This window comes from Urocitellus parryii, chromosome 3 (genome assembly GCF_045843805.1).
Source record: "Urocitellus parryii isolate mUroPar1 chromosome 3, mUroPar1.hap1, whole genome shotgun sequence".
Lineage (NCBI taxonomy): Eukaryota > Metazoa > Chordata > Mammalia > Rodentia > Sciuridae > Urocitellus > Urocitellus parryii.
Window position 1 is genome coordinate 193,580,493 of NC_135533.1, and position 18,318 is coordinate 193,598,810.

Sequence of the window (18,318 nt, forward strand, 5' to 3'; positions counted from 1 at the left end):
TTAAAGGGTCAGCTTCTGTTGCTGAGAACCTGCCTTTTAAAAAAAAAAAAAAAGAGTTCTGAAAAATATAGGATGTGAGCTGATATAAATAGCTGGAAAAGACGCAGGGCTTATTCCAGGTGAGGTTAGCAAAATCTCTCCAGAACTCCTCAGCCTGGCTCAAAGGGAGATTTCAAAGGAGGAAGCATGAAAAATCAGACAGAAGATGTGAAGTGGACCAGAGTAGGAAAGTCCTCCCCACCTGCAAGGAGGGCATGGGCTTTCTTTAGAGTGGAGGTTCCTGCCATTCTGTTGGACGCACTCTGGGCCATAGTCAATGAGAGCTGCCGATGGAGTTGGAGCCAGCCAAGAGATTTGGGTAAGGCACATTAAAAATTGGGGATGAGGTGTGCTGGGGTTGTATGTCAGTGGTAGAGCACTTGCCTAGCATGTGTGAGTCACTGGGTTCAATTCTCAGCACTGCATATAAATAAATAAAATAAAGGTCCCTTGACAACTAAAAACATTAAAAAAAAAATTGTGGGTTGGCCAAGGAAGTGGTTTGTGGTGGCTAATTATGAAAATCTGTCTAGTGATTTGAGGGAACAAAGAGTTTGGAACCATAACTGAAGAAAAACAAGAGCTGGGGAGGAGGGAAGAATAAGAGGATGCTGTAATTTTAAATAAAGAATGGACTCTTGAGCCCAGTTCTATCACTGACTGCATGTGACTGATTTTCTTACACTTAAGTGGTCCCTGCCTAAATTTAATATAGTGGCTGGGAAATAACAAGCACTCAATAAATGATGCCCACTGTTATTATTTTAATCAATAAAATTTTATTATATTCATCCAAATTGTTAATTATTATTATTATTATTACCAGTTAAACTGCAGATTCAAAGATACAGACCATGCCTGCATGCACATCCACCCACACATAAAGCACACAGTTATATTTCAGAAATGCCCCAGTACCTAGCCTGAAATTGCACAGTAGTAAACCTGAGATAAAGCCAATAAGGTATAAAAGTAAAGATCCAACAAGATAGAAACTCCTATCATTATATAGAAGGAAAAGGTGGTCTAAGAAGTATGGAAGTGGCAAGAACTCAGGTGACTGGCAGAATTGGGACAATAACCTCGGATTGCCTCCTGTTCTGATAGGATGCTTGAAAAGTGGATGCAGATGCAATACATAGTGCTTAAACAGGAGTGTGATGGTCCATGGAGTATCCAGTGAGCCAAGGAACTGAGCCTGAAAACATAACCATATTATGAAAATGATTACATTTATCACTCTTGGAGAACATGGAGTGATGAAGAAAGTAGTGTAAGAATCAGAAGTCCTGGAGTCCACAGAGGGTCTAGTAGGGACTTCCTGGGAAGTGGTTGATCTTTTCCAACCTGACAAGTTTCCCATATCAGTAGTCCCTGATCAGGCGTGCATGCCCCTCCTCCACCTTTGTTCCCTGTGTCTGGAACACTGTAATCCACATCTCATTTAGTGACTTGCTAGATCTCTGAGTTTTAAACACAAATATGTCCTTCCCAAAGCTGGTATTTTATCACAAAGACCAGTTGGTAAACCTGAAGATACACATTTCCTTGGTCATTGAGGTGTAAGGATTTAAGTTCAAAGGCCATGCTTCCTACCACACTCCTGCAAGGCAGAGGAGACAAACACTACTAATTTCATCACTATAGGCAAGCAAACTGAATCTCAACGAGGGAGGATGACTTGCCCAGGATCACACACTTAGGGAGTGGTCAGTCAACCCTCATCTACCTCAAATGCAGGGTATTCTTTCTCATATTCAACTGTATCTTCAGCAATCTTATCATATCAATGTTATATGGGCTCTGAGGGGTCTTCTGGGCTCAGATTCTGGAGAACAGTCCCCTCCAGGTAGAGGGGAACACTTGGAGAAAACCTCAAGGCTATGTTGAGAATCATCCTAAGAAATATTTGGATTATATCAGTAAACAAAACACAAAGATTCCCTTCTTGTAGGTGGAATAATCATTCTAGTATGAAGAAAGAGACATACAGAGAGAGAATAAGCATAAATAAATAGATTATATTAGATGATAAAATGTTATAAGGGCTACAAAAAAGAAAGAAAGAAAAAAGGGGAGTGGGAAATGAGTATCAAAATGTCAGGAAGTATTGCAGTTTTAAATGGAGTGGTCCAGGCAGGTATCACTGAAAAGGTGACATTTGAACAAAGACTTGAACAGAACCAGAGACTCAACCCTGGGGTTTATGAGCAAAGAGGATTCCAGGCAGAAAGAAGAGCCAGAGCAAAGCCCCTGAAGGGAGGACAGCAACCAGAGTGTGGACAGGAATGTGAGAAGAGAACAGATAAGGCCAAGGAGGCTAGTATTTGGGGGTGTTGTTTTAGTTACATACTGCTGCATAACAAATTACCCCAAAACTTAGTAGCTTAACATGATAAGCATGATTGTACAGCTACTGAGGGAAAGGAAATCAGCAACACTGGTGGTTCAGACTGGGGTCTTTCATGAGACTGCAGTTAAAATATTGCATAGAGTTGTTGTTCCAGAGGAACTAGGTTGTTCCAACCCTATGAAGACTGGCCCCAAAGTGCCTGGAGGCCAAAGAAAGAAAAGCAGACAGGAATAGCATTGCAGAGTGCAACTTATCACAAGACTTAGTGATGGAAGGATGGTCCAGAGTGGCACTAAGGCCAGTAGAATCCCTGCAATTTGGGTTGGAAAGAAGGGCATATTTCTGGGTTAAGATGACGTGAACTGATCCTGGCTGGAACGTATCTGGTTTATCTTAAGATAATATTGAAGCATCAAGTGCATTCCTGGAGCCAGGATTCAATTGTAAACCCCTAATGGATTTATCTCTTTATGGTTTATTGGGAAACTATGTGGAAAAAAACAACAAGGGTTAATTAGGGGCAATCATGGCAGTTATGACTCAAGATTATTGTAATTATGTTGAGCTGTATCCATTCAACTGGGGTCATCTGAAGGCTTGACTAGGGCTAGAAGACCTGTTTTCAAGGTGGCTCACGTATGTGGCTGGCAAGTTACTGCAAGATGTCAATGGGAAGCCTCAGTTCTTCTCCACATTGACCTCTACATAGGGCTGCTTGAGCATCTTCAAAATATGGCAGCTCGTCTCCTCTAGCATGGGTGATCCAAGAGAGAGCAAGGCAGAACCTGCAAGTGTCTTTAATGACCTAGTCTCAGTGGACATATGTTGTTTCTTCTACATATTATATCAGTCACATAGACCAGTATGGACAAGAATATTACAAGAGAATAGATACCAGGAGAAACGAATTTTCGGGTGGCCATCTTGGCGACTGGCTACCACAGATTGGAGCCAAGCATGGCTGGGTATTGAGACCTGATAGAATTAATTGGCCTCAGAGTTGCGAACAGAGCTCTGATACAAATACTTCTTTTTCATGAAATCACAGGTATATTTGGGTTCCTCAATAGAGTTGTTCCTCAGCATCTCAGTGCTGGGACATCTTATGTAGACTTTGAGGTTGGTACAAAAAGAAGTCTACCAGTGGGCTGGGGTTATGCTCAGTGGTAGATCGCTTGCCTAGCCTCGATGAGGCACTGGGTTCAATTCTCAACACCACATATAAATAAATAATTAAATAAATATTCACCAACAACTAAAAATATTTTTAAAAAATATTAAAAAAGAAGAAGTCTACTAGTATGGATCATTTCTTTTTCCTTTGAGAACCATAAATCAGCCTAGGCTGAGACCTGTCATGCAAACGCGTCATTGAGGCTATTTTAAACACAGACTCTCTCCCTTGGAAGATACAGTACACAATAGTCGAACCTGGAAACCTATGTAACCATATGGAAGAAGCACCATGATCAACATATTAAAAAAAATATGTGTACGCTAATTCAGGGTGAACTTCACACACAGTAAATTCATCTCCTTCTGAGGTTCCTTTTTTATTTTACGATAGTAAAAACTATGACTTCAGGAAAATTTTTTTACTTTCAAAAATGTGTGGCCATCAATCAATAAAGGCTAATATTGGTAGACACAACACCTATTTTGACAGCTAAAGGTCTGGATAAATCTGTGAAAACAACTAGAATTTTCTAGTTAGTCACTGGTTGGGATTCTCTGCTGATGCCATCTTGTGGCCACTTAGAATAATGACAATTAGAGTGTTGGTTTTGGTTCAGGGAATCACCACTGTAAAGTGTCCCCTGGATTCTGGGGGAATATTTCCAGGGGTAGGCTGTTAATTATTTTGCAAGACTATATCTATGCTGTAAAAGTTTGATTATTAGAAAGTTCTTTCTGATACTAAGCCAAATTCTTCCTAGGTCTAATTTCTACCTCCCCCTCCCTTTTTCTTTTAGTATTTGAAGGAAGCTACTTATCATATGTCCTCAAATCCTTTCTTCCCCCCTTGACTAAATAGTCCAGCTCCTTCTCTCTCCTTGAATGATATATAACTAGAAACCTTATCCAGAGTCACACAGGCATTCTGGTGCAAGTGATTTACTAGGGAGTGGTCACATGGAAACCTGTAGGGAAGCAGGGTGGGACAAAGGATACAGCTAAGCAAGGATGTGATTTCGGCTAGAGACCAGCTTCAGCAGGGGATTTCTTGGGGAGCTCTGGGGAATGAATAGCATCAATAAGTTAGTTCCACCTAGAGGCAAAGGGTTCTGTCTTTTGCATTCTATCACTCAGTCATTAGCTCTGCTGATGGGAGTTAGGGGTAACTGTCCTGAATGAAGAGGTCCCTGTTTGGACAAGGGCAATTCTCAGGCATATTAGCAGCCAACACAACACTTGAGGAAGGGGGCCCAGGAAAGGGAATCTGCATACCTTCTTCTAATATCCCATCTCAGTCCCTTTACCCAGACCAGGATCCAAATGGCCCAGCTGTAGTCTAATGTATAGCATTCCAGAGGACCACTGAGTCACATTCTTTTTAGCACAGGATTAATAGTCTGGGCTCACACTTATGTTGTGATGATCTAAATCCCAAGATGTTTTTCACATAAAATTGTTCCTATGCCAAATATCTTCCATTAGTGTGTATGACACAGTGATACCAAATACAAAAGCATTTCTATTCCCTTCAAACTTTATATTGCTATTACCAGCTCATTTCTAGTCACTTTGGTTCTCTTTGAATCTAATCCAACATTCTCCGGTCTGTCATTTGCAGCCTAGTTGAGTGTGTTTATTTATTTATTGGTGGCCTTTAACATCCTTGTGTGTTCTTTACAATGGATGACCAGTCATCTCTTTTTCTTGTGAGGGTGGGTGGGTGGGTGGGGGAGTACCAGGGATTGAACTCAGGGGTACTCGACCACATCCTCAGCCCTATTTTGTATTTTACTTAGAGACAGGGTCTCACTGAGTTTCTTAGTGCCTCACCATTGCTGACGCTGGCTTTGAACTCTCCATCCTCCTGTCTCAGCCTCCCGAGCTGCTGGGGTTACAGGTATGTGCCACTGTGTGCAGCACCAGTCACTTCTTAATATCTGTGCTTACTACCTCTGTCTGATGATTTCTATTTTGTTGCTGTCCTCCTTTCAGCACCATAGACAGAATTTGCTTGAAAATGACCAATGGCAGGCCTGAGATCGGGGCTGGAGAGAGTCAGCCACATTTCAACAGAAACATGAGTCTGAAATAAGTAAATAGCCTAGAACCGAGGTGTTTAAGTAGGCAGTGTGGGTGATCCAGATAGAAAATGCAAGAATACCAGCACGGTAGCCCTGAGCCTTCTGATAGCTTGGTAGGAAGTAGGGAGGTATCTAAAAATAATTTAGGGAATGTATTCAGCCAATGTTCAACTCATTTAAACGGGTGGCAGAGTGGCATATGACTACCTTGAACTTGATAATCATACAGAATTATCTTTGATAGTTGTCTCCACGAATCCTCTCGGATAATGTATCTGTGTATCCAACTGCAGCATCACTTTCAACATTATAGCCAGGGGAAGTAGGAAACGTGGTGTTTGTCCCCTCCATCAGCTCCAGTGCTCACACATCTAACAGGCCTTGGAAAGCAGAGGTCACCTCTCCTCTCAGACCCTGATGGAGATATTGAGCATGGCCTTCTCTCCCCAGGACCCCATCACCAGAAGGAGCCATTAATGTGAGCAGTCCTGCAAGCATGTTTTTCCTATCCCTGTCCTGAACTAGAAAACCCTTTTCCTCAAAGGGCAGTGGGTGACAAGGGTCACCATGAAAGGCAGATCATACTTAGGAAAGACTAGGAACCACCTAAAATCACCTCATGTACCTCCAGAGATGTATGTGTCCTGCCTACCTTTAGGAAACAACCACCCGTAGCATATATGGTAGGGTAAAGAATCATCTAGTTTTTCTACTAATTTCAGCCTCCCATCTTCTTGGTCACTCCCCTGAGATCTAAATCCTGAGAGCAGTGAGACTGCAAAGTGGAAACCGTGTTGGAAAAATATTGCCTTCATCACCTCTGGACCATGACGTAGATTTCACCTCCACCCCCTGCCTCAGTCCAAGTAGAATCATAGAGCTTTGTGTATGAGTCTGCTCTCTTTTGTTACTCTGCCACAAATTTCTGTAGGTCCTTACATGATTGTGTTTTCCTAAGTAGGAATTCTAGGGATGAGGAACAAATGGTATTGAATTCCTCCCCCAAATGCAGGCATAAGGCAAGTTCCTTACTGGGATGATTCAACCTGAGTACCTAATTTCAAAGTCACCATGCCAGGCATAGTGGCACATGCCTGTAATCCCATTGACTTGGGAGACTGAGGCAGGAGAATAGCAAGTTTAAGGCCAGCGGAGTCACAAGTTTGGGGCCAACCTCAGTAACTTTGTGAGGGGACCCTATTAAAAAAATAAAAAAGACTGGGGATGTAACTCTGTGGTAAAGTGTGTCTTAGCTCAATCCCCAGTACCAAAGAATGAAAAAGCAAAACAAAAACAGGTAATTATTTTTAAAAATTATTATTTTTTAACTAGGCCAAAACATTCAAATTACAAAAGGTCACGTTGAAAAGTAACCCTCCCCCCTCATTTCCAGTTCTTTTCCTCAGTGGTAAATTGTGTTGTCAGTTTCTTTGCACCTTTTCTTTCTTTCTTTTTAAATTTTATTTAATTTTCTGTGCTGGAGATTAAATCTAAGGCCTTGTGCATGCAAGGCAAGCACTCTACCAACTGAGCTATCTCCCCAGCCTTTCTTGTGCATCTTTAATAATGGCTAACCTTCAAAGTAGATGTCAACTGTGCTGCATTACACTGTACTCATAATTTCTTTGCAAGTTTTCTAATGATAGTTTAAGTAATCTTTGTTCCTTTCATGCCCCCTGTTTTAGTGGTGCAAGTAATATATTTGGGAGGTGATCCAAGGAGCAGAAATGAAGGAGTGACAAGGAATTGAGAGAAATAAAGACAGGAACACAAGCATAAATACTTACTCCATCAAAAATTTTATTTTGGACACATTAAGTTTGAAATATATTTATTTATTCAAAAAATTATTAGATATTCAGTAAAGAAGTTAAAATGGCAATTGGCAAAAAGAGTCAAATTATTCATTATCAATAAAATGTAACTGATTACTATTTGGTTTCTCTAGCAACAAGTTTCCTCACTTGGCATAACGTCTGAAAAACTGCCCAGGCTTTCAGCCCTGGTGACTGATGTTAGTTAACAGGAGAGTGAGCATTCTATCAGGCTCCATTTAGAGTCCATAACATAAACAACTCGTCTTTCCTCTTGGTGTCAGCTGCTTTCCAGATGCTAAAGTCACCCCCAAGATCTTTTATTGCATTAAAAAATGGTCCCAGATGACACTTCCCACAAATTTCATGCTCATGTCTATCTTCTATAGGTTTTTGACATTTTACTCCACCAAGAGAAAGCCATTATCATGCTCATTTATTTTTCATGAAGTGCTGTAACAGGAATGGTGGTTCAGCCAGTGAAGCTGAAAGCCATATTAATAATGCATGTTAAGTAGGACTGATAGGAACTCTTGTCATCTTAACATCACCGAGAGTGTTAGAGCGAAGAGGCAGGTGTGTGGCAATATGGTCACACACAGCATCCCTCTGCATTTGAGACTGGTAATGAAGGCATTGACAGGGAATCTTTAAGTTTCAGCTTAAGTTAGTGATTAATGAGCAGAAAAGCCATCAGAGGGTGCTTCTAACTTAAGAAGTCTTTCCAAAAAAATCTCTCTAAAAGTTTTGCATGTATCAGACTGTGCCTTAGGTCTTAGGACGTCCATAATAACTAACCCTCTAAAAGGTTTTCTGAGAACATGTGGTAGCAGAAGCTGGCTTAAAAAAACCTGTAATTGATACTGTAGTGAACTTTATCCAGTTCCCTATTCTGTTCACAGATGCTATGCTGTGTTCGGGTTTCTACCCTTCTTCGCCAGCCACCTGCAGCAAAGGCTGGCCACAGGCCCAGCAGCAGGTCCCCACTGTTCTCAGGCAGCAGCGGTGGTTCTCCCATTTCCCTTTGCAGAGATTGGTTTGGACATGGCCATGTGATGTCATTCTGACCAATAAAACAGAGATGTGCAGGGGGATTCCAGGAAAGACTGTCTTGCTTCTAATAAAAGACACACAGGAAAAGATGGTCTTTTTTTTCTTCTAGACATAACTGCAACCAGATGTGAAAGCTGGCACTAGGGGCAGTCAGCCATCTTATAGCAGAAAGCCAACACCCTAAACTGGATTTGGACCTAAAGCACTCTCCTTCACCTCCCTGCTCTGCACCACCTCCTCCTCCTTCTTCTTGTAGTTCCAAGGACTTAGCCCAGGGTCCTGCCCATGTTAGGCAAGTCCTCTACCACTGAGCTACATCCCAAACCCTCCCCTTTCTTTTATGAGACTGGGCCTCACTAAATTGCCCATTCTGACCTGGAACTTGCAATCCTCCTGCCTCAGCTTCTGCAGGAGCTGGGATTACAGGCATGCACCTCCATACCCAGCTGGAGCACATCCTCTAAAAATTTAAAAAAAAAAAAAAAAAAAAATATATATATATATATATATATATATATATATGTTTGTTTGTTTGTTTATTTCAGTGCTAGGAATTGAAGCCAGGGGCACTCTACTGGTGAGTTACATCTTCAGCCCTTAAAAATATATATATTTTTTAAATTTTAAGAAAGGATCTTGCAAAATTGCCCAGGCTGTTCCAGAACATGTGATCCTCCTGCCTCAGCTTCTCAAGTAGCTAAGATTTACAGGCCTGGGCCACCATGCCTGGCTAAAAAAAAAAATGTTTACCAGAACAGCAGGATAGGAAATAACTTGGTCCTTGAAAATGTCATTGAACCACTGAATTATCCAACCTTGGAGCTGTCCTGTCCTTGGGCTTCCAGCTGGAGGATAATAAATTTCCTTGCCTCAGCTAGATGAGCTCAGGATTCTTTCAAAGTTTGTGCTAAAAACATTCTGACTGCTAATAGTCTAGTGCAGTGACACATGCCTGTAATCCCAGAAGCCTTGGGAGGCTGAGGCAGGAGGATGGAGAGTTCAAAGCCAACCTCAGCAAAAGTGAGGCACTAAGCAACTCAGTGAGACCCTGTCTCTAAATAAAACACAAAATAGGGCTAGAGAGGTGGCTTAGTGGTCAAGTGCCCCTGAGTTCAACCCCAAGTAGTCCCCCACCCCCCCAAAAAACCATTCTGACTGATATTGAATTTATATGTGCCCTTTTGATTCAGAGTCTAAGCTCTCTGGCTACTGGGGAGGCTGAGGCAGGAGGATCACAAATTTGGGGCCAACTTGGACAACTTTATGAGACCCGATCTCAGAATAAAACTTTTTTTAAAAAAGGGTGGGGGATGTAGTTCACTGGTAGAGTGCTAGCCTAAGCATGAATGAGGCCTTGGGTTCAATCCCTAGTACCACAAAAAGAATTATAACAGTGCTTCAGGTGGGTTCTTTAGATGGTGAGCCAGAGACAGAGGGTAAGGTACACATGATTTCTTGAGGTTATGCTCTCAGGAGAAACCAGTACAGGAAGGAGTGAAGCAGAAAAAGAAAGGGGGATAGCGATGAGCAAGGTTGTAGTCTCAGGGTAAAGTCTAGCTTTGGCCGGATCCATGGGAGGGAGGCTCTGGAATGTTGTCCAACATGGTATCCACTAGCTACTACATCTAGCCACTTAAGTTTAAATTAACTCAAGGGAAATAAAATGTAAAGTTCAGTTCTTTAGTCATAGGCCAAGTGCCCAAAGGTCACAGGAGAAGTTCACAGGTAAAGTCATCAACCACAGCACTCACAGCGACTCCAAACTTACAGCTCTGGAAAGACATCCAGGTTGAGTACCAACAATGACCACTGACCACTGCATCTAAGCAGGCACAAGCTGGGCATGCAGTGCTTCTGGAAGAGTGATTAGGCAACACGCCTTCCCTGTGATCTGCATTGGGAATTCAAATTCTCCAGGGATTGCTTCTAAGAAGCACCTTTAATTCCTGTCAATCTTAAGGGTTCAGACATATGCCAACTATATAAACATATCTGATGAGCAGGTTCCTCCAGTGAGCTCTTATTGAAGGAGGGACAATGGAGGCTCGAAGTACAGACTCCAAGGGAGAAAGAGATCTGAGTAAGACCCGGAAAAAATTGCCTGAATATTAGGAGAGGGCTGAGCACTCTAAACAGAACTTGCAGCTTCTGCTGGAACTATCTCAACCAGCCACTGTGTCATACAATAGAAGAGGGCATACTTTTATTTTTTAAATTAAGTACTAATAAAGCTACATAGATTTTCCTATATTTTATGTCTATTTGTCTATTTTTTTGGTTGCCTCTTCATTTGACACCAGTTTTGTAATCCCATCTTCTGTAAACAGAATATTTAGTCTTTTGCATGGTTGATGAAAAGTCATTGCTATTGTCATTATAATTACTACTTTAGAAGCATTTCTTTTTGCTTCATAACTTGTTATGGGAGATGCCACATTTCTATCTTTCTCCTTGGTTCCTCAATCAAGTGTTACTTCTTGTCTGGGGGACAATCCTCAGAAACACAGCCATGTGATCTCACACTCCACGGCCTCCCACAAGCTGCTGCCAGGGCAGTTGGTCTAGCTCAGGTCAGATCCTCACTGCCCATTGGTTAGTCCCAGTCAGGGAAGGGATAGGAGGTGGGAGTTGGTAGGACAAAATGGTCATGAGTCTGAGTCATAATCACCTCTAAGCAGGAAGTCCTTGGTGTCAAAGATAGAATCCAGAAGCTAAATGACACTGATGGCGTTACACCCGCCCAACTTCTAACAGCAGTTGGCACCTGCAACTCTGTGTAGGGGCTGTTCTCTGGCCCCTGAGACCCACTTTGCTCATCTGTGTGGTGAGCTGCAGATGTCCAGGAATTATTGTGCTCCTTCCCCATCCTTCAATCAACCATTAGTGGAAGTTAGTGTATGAACACCAAAAAGCCTTATCCCTTGGGTGGGATACCTGAGCATTAGTCCACACTGGCTCCCCAGTTTTCCATCGTAATTGAGCTCCAGATGTACTCCTGCTACCTGGCCAGTAGTGCCCAGGTGTCCTTTATTTGGCTACCTTTCCTATCTTGTCTCACTTCCCCTGCTGCTGGGTTTCTCTGTCTCCTTGCCCTTGAGTTATTGTCTCAGCAACTGGTTCTGGGTACCCTCAACTAAGGTACTAGATGAAGTTCACTAGAGCCAGTTGTCACTGGGGACTGTGTGATGTGGACATAGTGCCGCAGCCAGCATCTGGGGGATGTTGAGGATGGAATCCTATTGATGTGACTAGAGTTCATTTATCAGAACTGGGTCACTGCAACCAGAATCCAGTAACATCCATGCTGACACATAGCTCTGGGCAAGAGCTAATGGAATGCCTCCTTGATCAGGCTGATTGGGCCTGGGGGCAGGAGGCTGGGCTTCGGCTTAGGACACAGTAAACTCAGCTGTGGTCAGAATCTGAGGAAACAGCCTGATACTGATGATTAATTCTCCAATCCAGCTTCAGAAGACTGGCTCAATTTTGTCTTTCTGGTTTGCAAAGGGGCAACACTGTGCTTTGTCAAGCCACAGCAAAGAAAAGGTGCTTCTTTAGAACCTCTTTTCAGATTTGGCAGACATTAGTTTAAAGAATCTTTCTGCCTGGATTCTCTCTTTCATCTTCTCTGCTCATGAATCACGAGGGAATACAGGCTGCTCTAAAGACTTCACATTTGTCCTGACCCAGCTAAATTGCATGCCAGGTATACAGGTCAGGACTCTGTCTCTTACAAGTGACAGAAACCCAACTAAAACCAGACTAGGCAGAAAGAGAATTTCTCACTTCAGATAAGTGGGAATAGTCCCGGTTTAGTTTAGAGAGTGGGAAGAATAGGAATAGCCCAAAATCCAGGGACTCATAGACTGGATACCATTTTTTTTATTGGTTGTTCAAAACATTACAAAGCTCATGATATATCATCTTTCATACATTTGACTCAAGTGGGTTATGATTCTTGACACAGGTTATCTCTACTCTTCTCTGTGTATTCATCTTATTCTCTCTCACTGCCCAAGGCACCTTGAATCCCCGAAGCAGACCAAGAGTCACTGACCTGGTCTCAGCTTAACAATGCCAGCAGAAAGAGATCTGTGTTATCACTTCCCTGGGAAGATACTGATAAGCACTGCCTGGGTCTTACATCGGTTTCATGGCCCATAGAATGGACAATCATATAATAGACAATCAATAAATACTCTTGAATGAATGAATAAGGTTATAATGCCCTATGTATCTGACATAGCACTTATTGCTGCTAATTAATATATTTTAGTTTATGCTTCTATATTGAGATTCTGGTTTATACGCACTTGTTTCTAGGAGATGCCTGCTTCCAGGGTGTTGAGGAGATAGTTTCTGAACCTGCACGACTAAGACCTTTGCTAGATTCAGCAAGGTAATCAAATGCTCCCCTCGGGGTCCCTGGATGGCAGTCTGTTCTACTGCCTCAGATAACCACCTGGACTATAGGGCTGATGGAGCCAGCTTTATCTAATTGAATCTCTACACTGAAAACTTATCTGCGACTTATTGCATATATTTTTGAAACTTATATTTACAATATCAGTATGAAGTGATTATTATCTCCATTTAATAACAGAGTCTCCAAGCACATATTGGGTAAGTCAGTGTTGCCCAAGATATGCTTTCCAGAACACAAGCCCCTTGGAGATCCATGAAAAGGGGTTCTGTGGTCAATGATGATTGGGAAGCCTTTGATGGATTCACCATGCATGTTAGTATGTTAAATGTTCTGAAAGAAACTGCAGTTAAGAAATCTATATGATCTGAAATCTGCTTAAAGTTGATCAAAAGGATTTTGCAAAGTTATTGAACATTAAATCTCTTGTTTCTGCATGTGACTTCAGTGTTTCCTGTTGTTTTCACAGAGGATCTATCTCTTTCCACTCTAAGGCTAATCACTGAGTCATCAGTGCCTGTGATTCTGCCTTTACCCATTCTCAGGTATCTTCCCTCTTTTTTATTTCATGGTGGATCAACATCCTTTCCCTCCAGGATCTTCCCCATCAACTTTTACATAAACTTAATAGTCTTACCAAGTCCTTGTTTTTTGAACTTGGCCCATGGATTAGGAATATCTACATCATTTAAAAATGCAGATTCTAGCTGGGCACAGTGTAGCATGCCTGTAATCCCAGAGGCTCAGGAGGCTGAGGCAGGAGGATCTCATGTTCAAAGCCAGTCTCGGCAATTTAGTGAGGCCCTAAGGAACTTAGTAAGTGCCTGTCTCAGAAAGGGAGGGGTGAAGCTGGGGATGTGGCTTAGTGTTTAAGTGCCCCTGGGTTCAATCTCTGGTACCCCCCTCCCCCCCAAATTGCAGATTCTGAGGCCTCAATCTAGACCCACTGAATTATCTGTATTTTAACAAAAGCCCCTAGATCTGTATGCACATTAAAGTTTGGAAGTCCTCCTCTAAACTACAGCCAGCTTTCTCTGGTAAAAATGCAAATCAGGTCTTATTTAACCTCTGTTAAAAATACCCCTGTTTTCCAAGATTCTTTCCTCCCTCCCTTCTATAACTCCTAACATTTTCTGAAATGAGGTGAAAGTCATCAATGATCTGGGTAGTCATTGGTTCTATCTTGGTGATAGTGTCTGACTTCTTTGCTCTGAGATTTTTTTCCCAGTGCTGGCGTGTATGCTAGGCAAGTGCTCTACCACTGAGCTACACCCACAACCTCTGCTTTGTGAATTTTGCACTATGTAACACAGTCAGATCACAATGCACAGTCTACTTGTAGAGGACTTTGATTCTTATTTGTTGCATAAATGACATCCTCAAAGTGTCCTGATCAACCCTGCCTGATGTATGAAAGTATTAGAAGATAGGTGATGGAGGTAGGGAAAACACTTGAGAAATAAATTCTACCTCAATGTCAAGTCAACTCAAGAAAAGTAATGGAGACCAGGAGAGGCAATGGCAGTTTATTGATGTTTGTTTATTTGTTTTGGCATTGGGGATTGAACTCAGGGGCACTTTACCACTAAGTTAGATCCCCAGCCCTTTTTATTGTTTGAGACAGGTCCTCACTAAGTTGCCAAGGCTGGCCTTGAATTTGTGATCCTCTTGCCTCAGCTTCCCAAGTGACTTGGATTACAGGTGCATGCCACCAGGCCCAGCTGACACTGATGTCTATAAGTTTGTACCCAGACAGCACCCTAACAGAAGTTTCCTTTGATAGCTTATATCCTCCACCCTAGGAGTGGGGGTGGGTAGGTTTCATGAATAGAGAAAAGGGCAGGTTACAGAGGACAACATCTCCCAGCACGTGAGTGATACTCTGGTGGTTGTCAGTAAGCCACAGTCCATCAGGGCTGTCGTCTAGCTGTCTGGGGTGAAGTCCAGAGTAGTTGCCTCACAACAGAAACATCTTTATCTGGAAACAGGTTGGGGACAATTCCTTTGGACTGCATCCATAACCTGTCTGGGTTGGGCCAGCTGCTGAGTTGTCAGAGTTGGTGGCTGGGGCCTATTGTTAAATGTCAGTATTTTCACAGTCATCCCACACTGCTGAGCTGTGGCATCTGTCCCATGGCCCTGGGAAAACAGGCAATTCTTCCATACCCAGTAGGAAAAGATACAAGAAAGACTGTCTTTTTCTTTCAAAGATTGTTCAAACCAGTAGCAGGTCAGGGTACTCTGCATCATGCCCTCTCAAATGGAGAAAGAAGAGAATTCTAGAATCATACTTTTCGTAACATTAGAGATTGCAGTTTGCTAAGTATGATTTTTGCAAAGATGATTCTGTAATGAAATGTAAACTTCAAAATGTAGAATAAATAATACATTTATTCAGGATATTGCATGAGTGTTTCTATACGTGGATTAAAATCTACCACCCTGAAAATGTCTCATGATCAAGATAGGATATGAGAATTATATCATGTTTGAAATATAGGAAATGGGAGGTTGAAAGTGCTGAGCAGATGGGAAATTCTACAAGTAAAGATGCCCATCAATGCTGGTGTCTTGATTTCTCCGGAAGTTGAATCTGGAACTGCTTGTCTTTGGGTGTGACTCCTTGGGAGCTGTTGAACTGGGGTATGTAGAAAGATCTGGGTTGAGAGCACTCTTCAGGGGAAGGAATGCTGAAAAACGGCTTGGACTGGAGGTGGGGCAGTTGGAGCTTTTGGCTGACACCAAAGGCCCCAACTGCCCAAAGTGAGGACAGTGTGACCCGACACTCTTCCCCTGGCTGCCAAGAGAACTGCCAAGGGCAGTGTTACCCTGATAGAAGGAGGGCACACATGCTCCTTCTCTGAAGGTCTGAAAGATCAGCTAAGCTCATCCCAGAATGCCTCCAGATGAAAACCACTTGTTCTTTTCTTCCCGGGTGGAAAAGTCAAGCCTGGCTGTCACAGTGGCACATGCCTGTAATCCCATCAGTTTGGGAGGTAAGGCAAGAGGATTACAAATTCAGGTTCAGCCTGGGTAACTTAGCAAGATCCTGTCTGAAAATGAAAAATAAAAAGGATTGAGGATGTGGCTCAGTGGTAGAGTGACCCTCAGCTCAATCTTCAATACTGCAAAACGACAGTAAAAAGGCAAGTTTGATTCTTTGATATTGCCTCAATGACTTGAATTTTCTTCATCTATTCTTAGAGGAGCCTAGCACCCAGAAACCCTGTTTAAGATAAGAAAATCCTTAGCTTAGGTGTTGAAAATAAAAGTCCATGGTTAGGAAAAAGTCAGTGAAAAAGTCTTTGTCCTTTTATTTTTTATTTTCTTGAATTACATGTGTGACCCTTTAAAAATTGGTGGCAGAATAAAAAGATTATTTATGATAACAGGATCTTTCGTTTGCTAAGGGCAAAATCAATCTTCCTTATTACTTTTGAAGATTGCCTCACCTACACAAGAAGACAGAGGTGATAAAGGTAGGAATGCAAGATTGGAGAGGTGGAACAAAGAAAGTGCTGTTTCAAGAAAGGAGAGGCAGAGGTGGCCAAAGTCCCTGGACAGGTTGGAGAAGGCAGAGCCAAACAAGGCTGGAGTGGGCCTGGAGGATTAAAACAACAACCCAGAGGGCAGTGATAGGGCTTCTTGGGAGAGAAAAGATACGTTTAATGCCAGTATTAGGGCTGGGAATGTAGCTCAGTGGCAGAGCTCTTGCCTCGCATGTGCAAGGAGTGGAATAGTGGGTGCTATGCATGCCCTTTGTTCTCCATAGGAAATCTACCTCTCTAGAAACCTAGATTCCGGAGTAAAATATCAATTTCTCAATATGATGTGAAAGAGTCTGTTTTCTTTGGAAGATTTGTTTCAATTTCAGAAATTCCTGATTTAGTTCCTGTTCTGAGATTGAGGTAGGAAGGGGACATTGCCTACCCTTGGAGCTCAGCTACGTGTTGGCTGTATAAAAACAGTAATTCCCATTATAAATATTCAAAATTTACAGAAATGCACAAAATAAAAAGTGAAAATTTCACTTCTCCTATTCCGATTAATTATACTGTTTTGAGGTTAACCTATCCTTCAATATTTGGTATAGATCCTTCAATATTTTTCCTAAGCAGTATAGACACATAAAAATATTGATTGATTATTTGGCTCAAAATGAATTCGAGGTTGAAAGGACTTTAGCATTTCAAGGTAATAAAATAAACTTATCTTTTTTCCCCTAGTATTTTAGTACCTTACTTTGGGGAGGAGTTGGGGAATGAATCCTTCAAGATATCAACCTATTATATAAATATTCATTCACACCTCATATAATATATATAGATATAAGTGTATCTGTATATAAATATGTATATGTATGTGCATGTGAGCATGTGTGTGTGTGTGTATGATTTCTTCCCTGAGACAAGTGCTAGGAAATCTGGTATGTAAAGAAAAACACAGCCATTACACTTTCACATTTGAGGATAGAGTTCTGAATGTACAAAATAAAGCATTTCCTTTTTTTTTTTTGCAACCAAGAAAGTATACACTGAGAAGGGAACTGGAATATCAGTCATTAAATCATTTTGGATCAAAGACTTGGAGAACTCAGAGATCTGTTGGGAGGAGCCCAAGTCACCACAGTAAGTGATTCAGAGGCAGCATGAGTGGTGGCCTGGGCATGGACTTTAGAGCCATGAAAGCTCTGAGTACAAATGCTTCCTCTACCATGTCCAAGCTGTGTTACTGTGGGTAAGATTTTTAATCTCTCTGAGAGTTTATATTTTTATTTTAAAATTTTCATACAGTAAAATTTGGTGTATGTGGTGTAAAGTTTTCTTTCTTTTCTTTTTTTTTGGTTTTGACAAGTGACTAGATTTGCACATCTACTACTACAGTTATGTTATATGCTGTTTCATAACCCCAAATATATTCTCATTCTGCCCTTGTAGTTAACACTACCTTTCCCCATTCAACTCCTAGTAATTCACCCATGTGTTCTGTCTATAGTTTTCATCCTATAGTTTTCAGAATGTCATAGGAGTCGTCTGACTTTTTTCACTAAGCAAAACCTACTTGAGATCTATCCAGTTTGTTGCATGTGTCAGTAAGTCATTCTTTCTATTGCAGAATAGTATTCTGTGGTATGGATGCATTATGGTTTGTTTATCCATCCACTGGCTGAAAGAGATCTGTTTTTTTTCTTTGAGGGGGTGGGGGGTACCAGGGATTAAACTCAAGGGCACTCGGCCACTGAGCCATATCCCCTGCCCTATTTTGTATTTTATTTAGAGACAGGGTCTCACTGAGATGCTTAGTGCCTCGCTCTTGCTGAGGCTGGCTTTGAACTCGAGATATCCTGCTTCAGCCTCCTGAACTGCTGGGATTACAGAT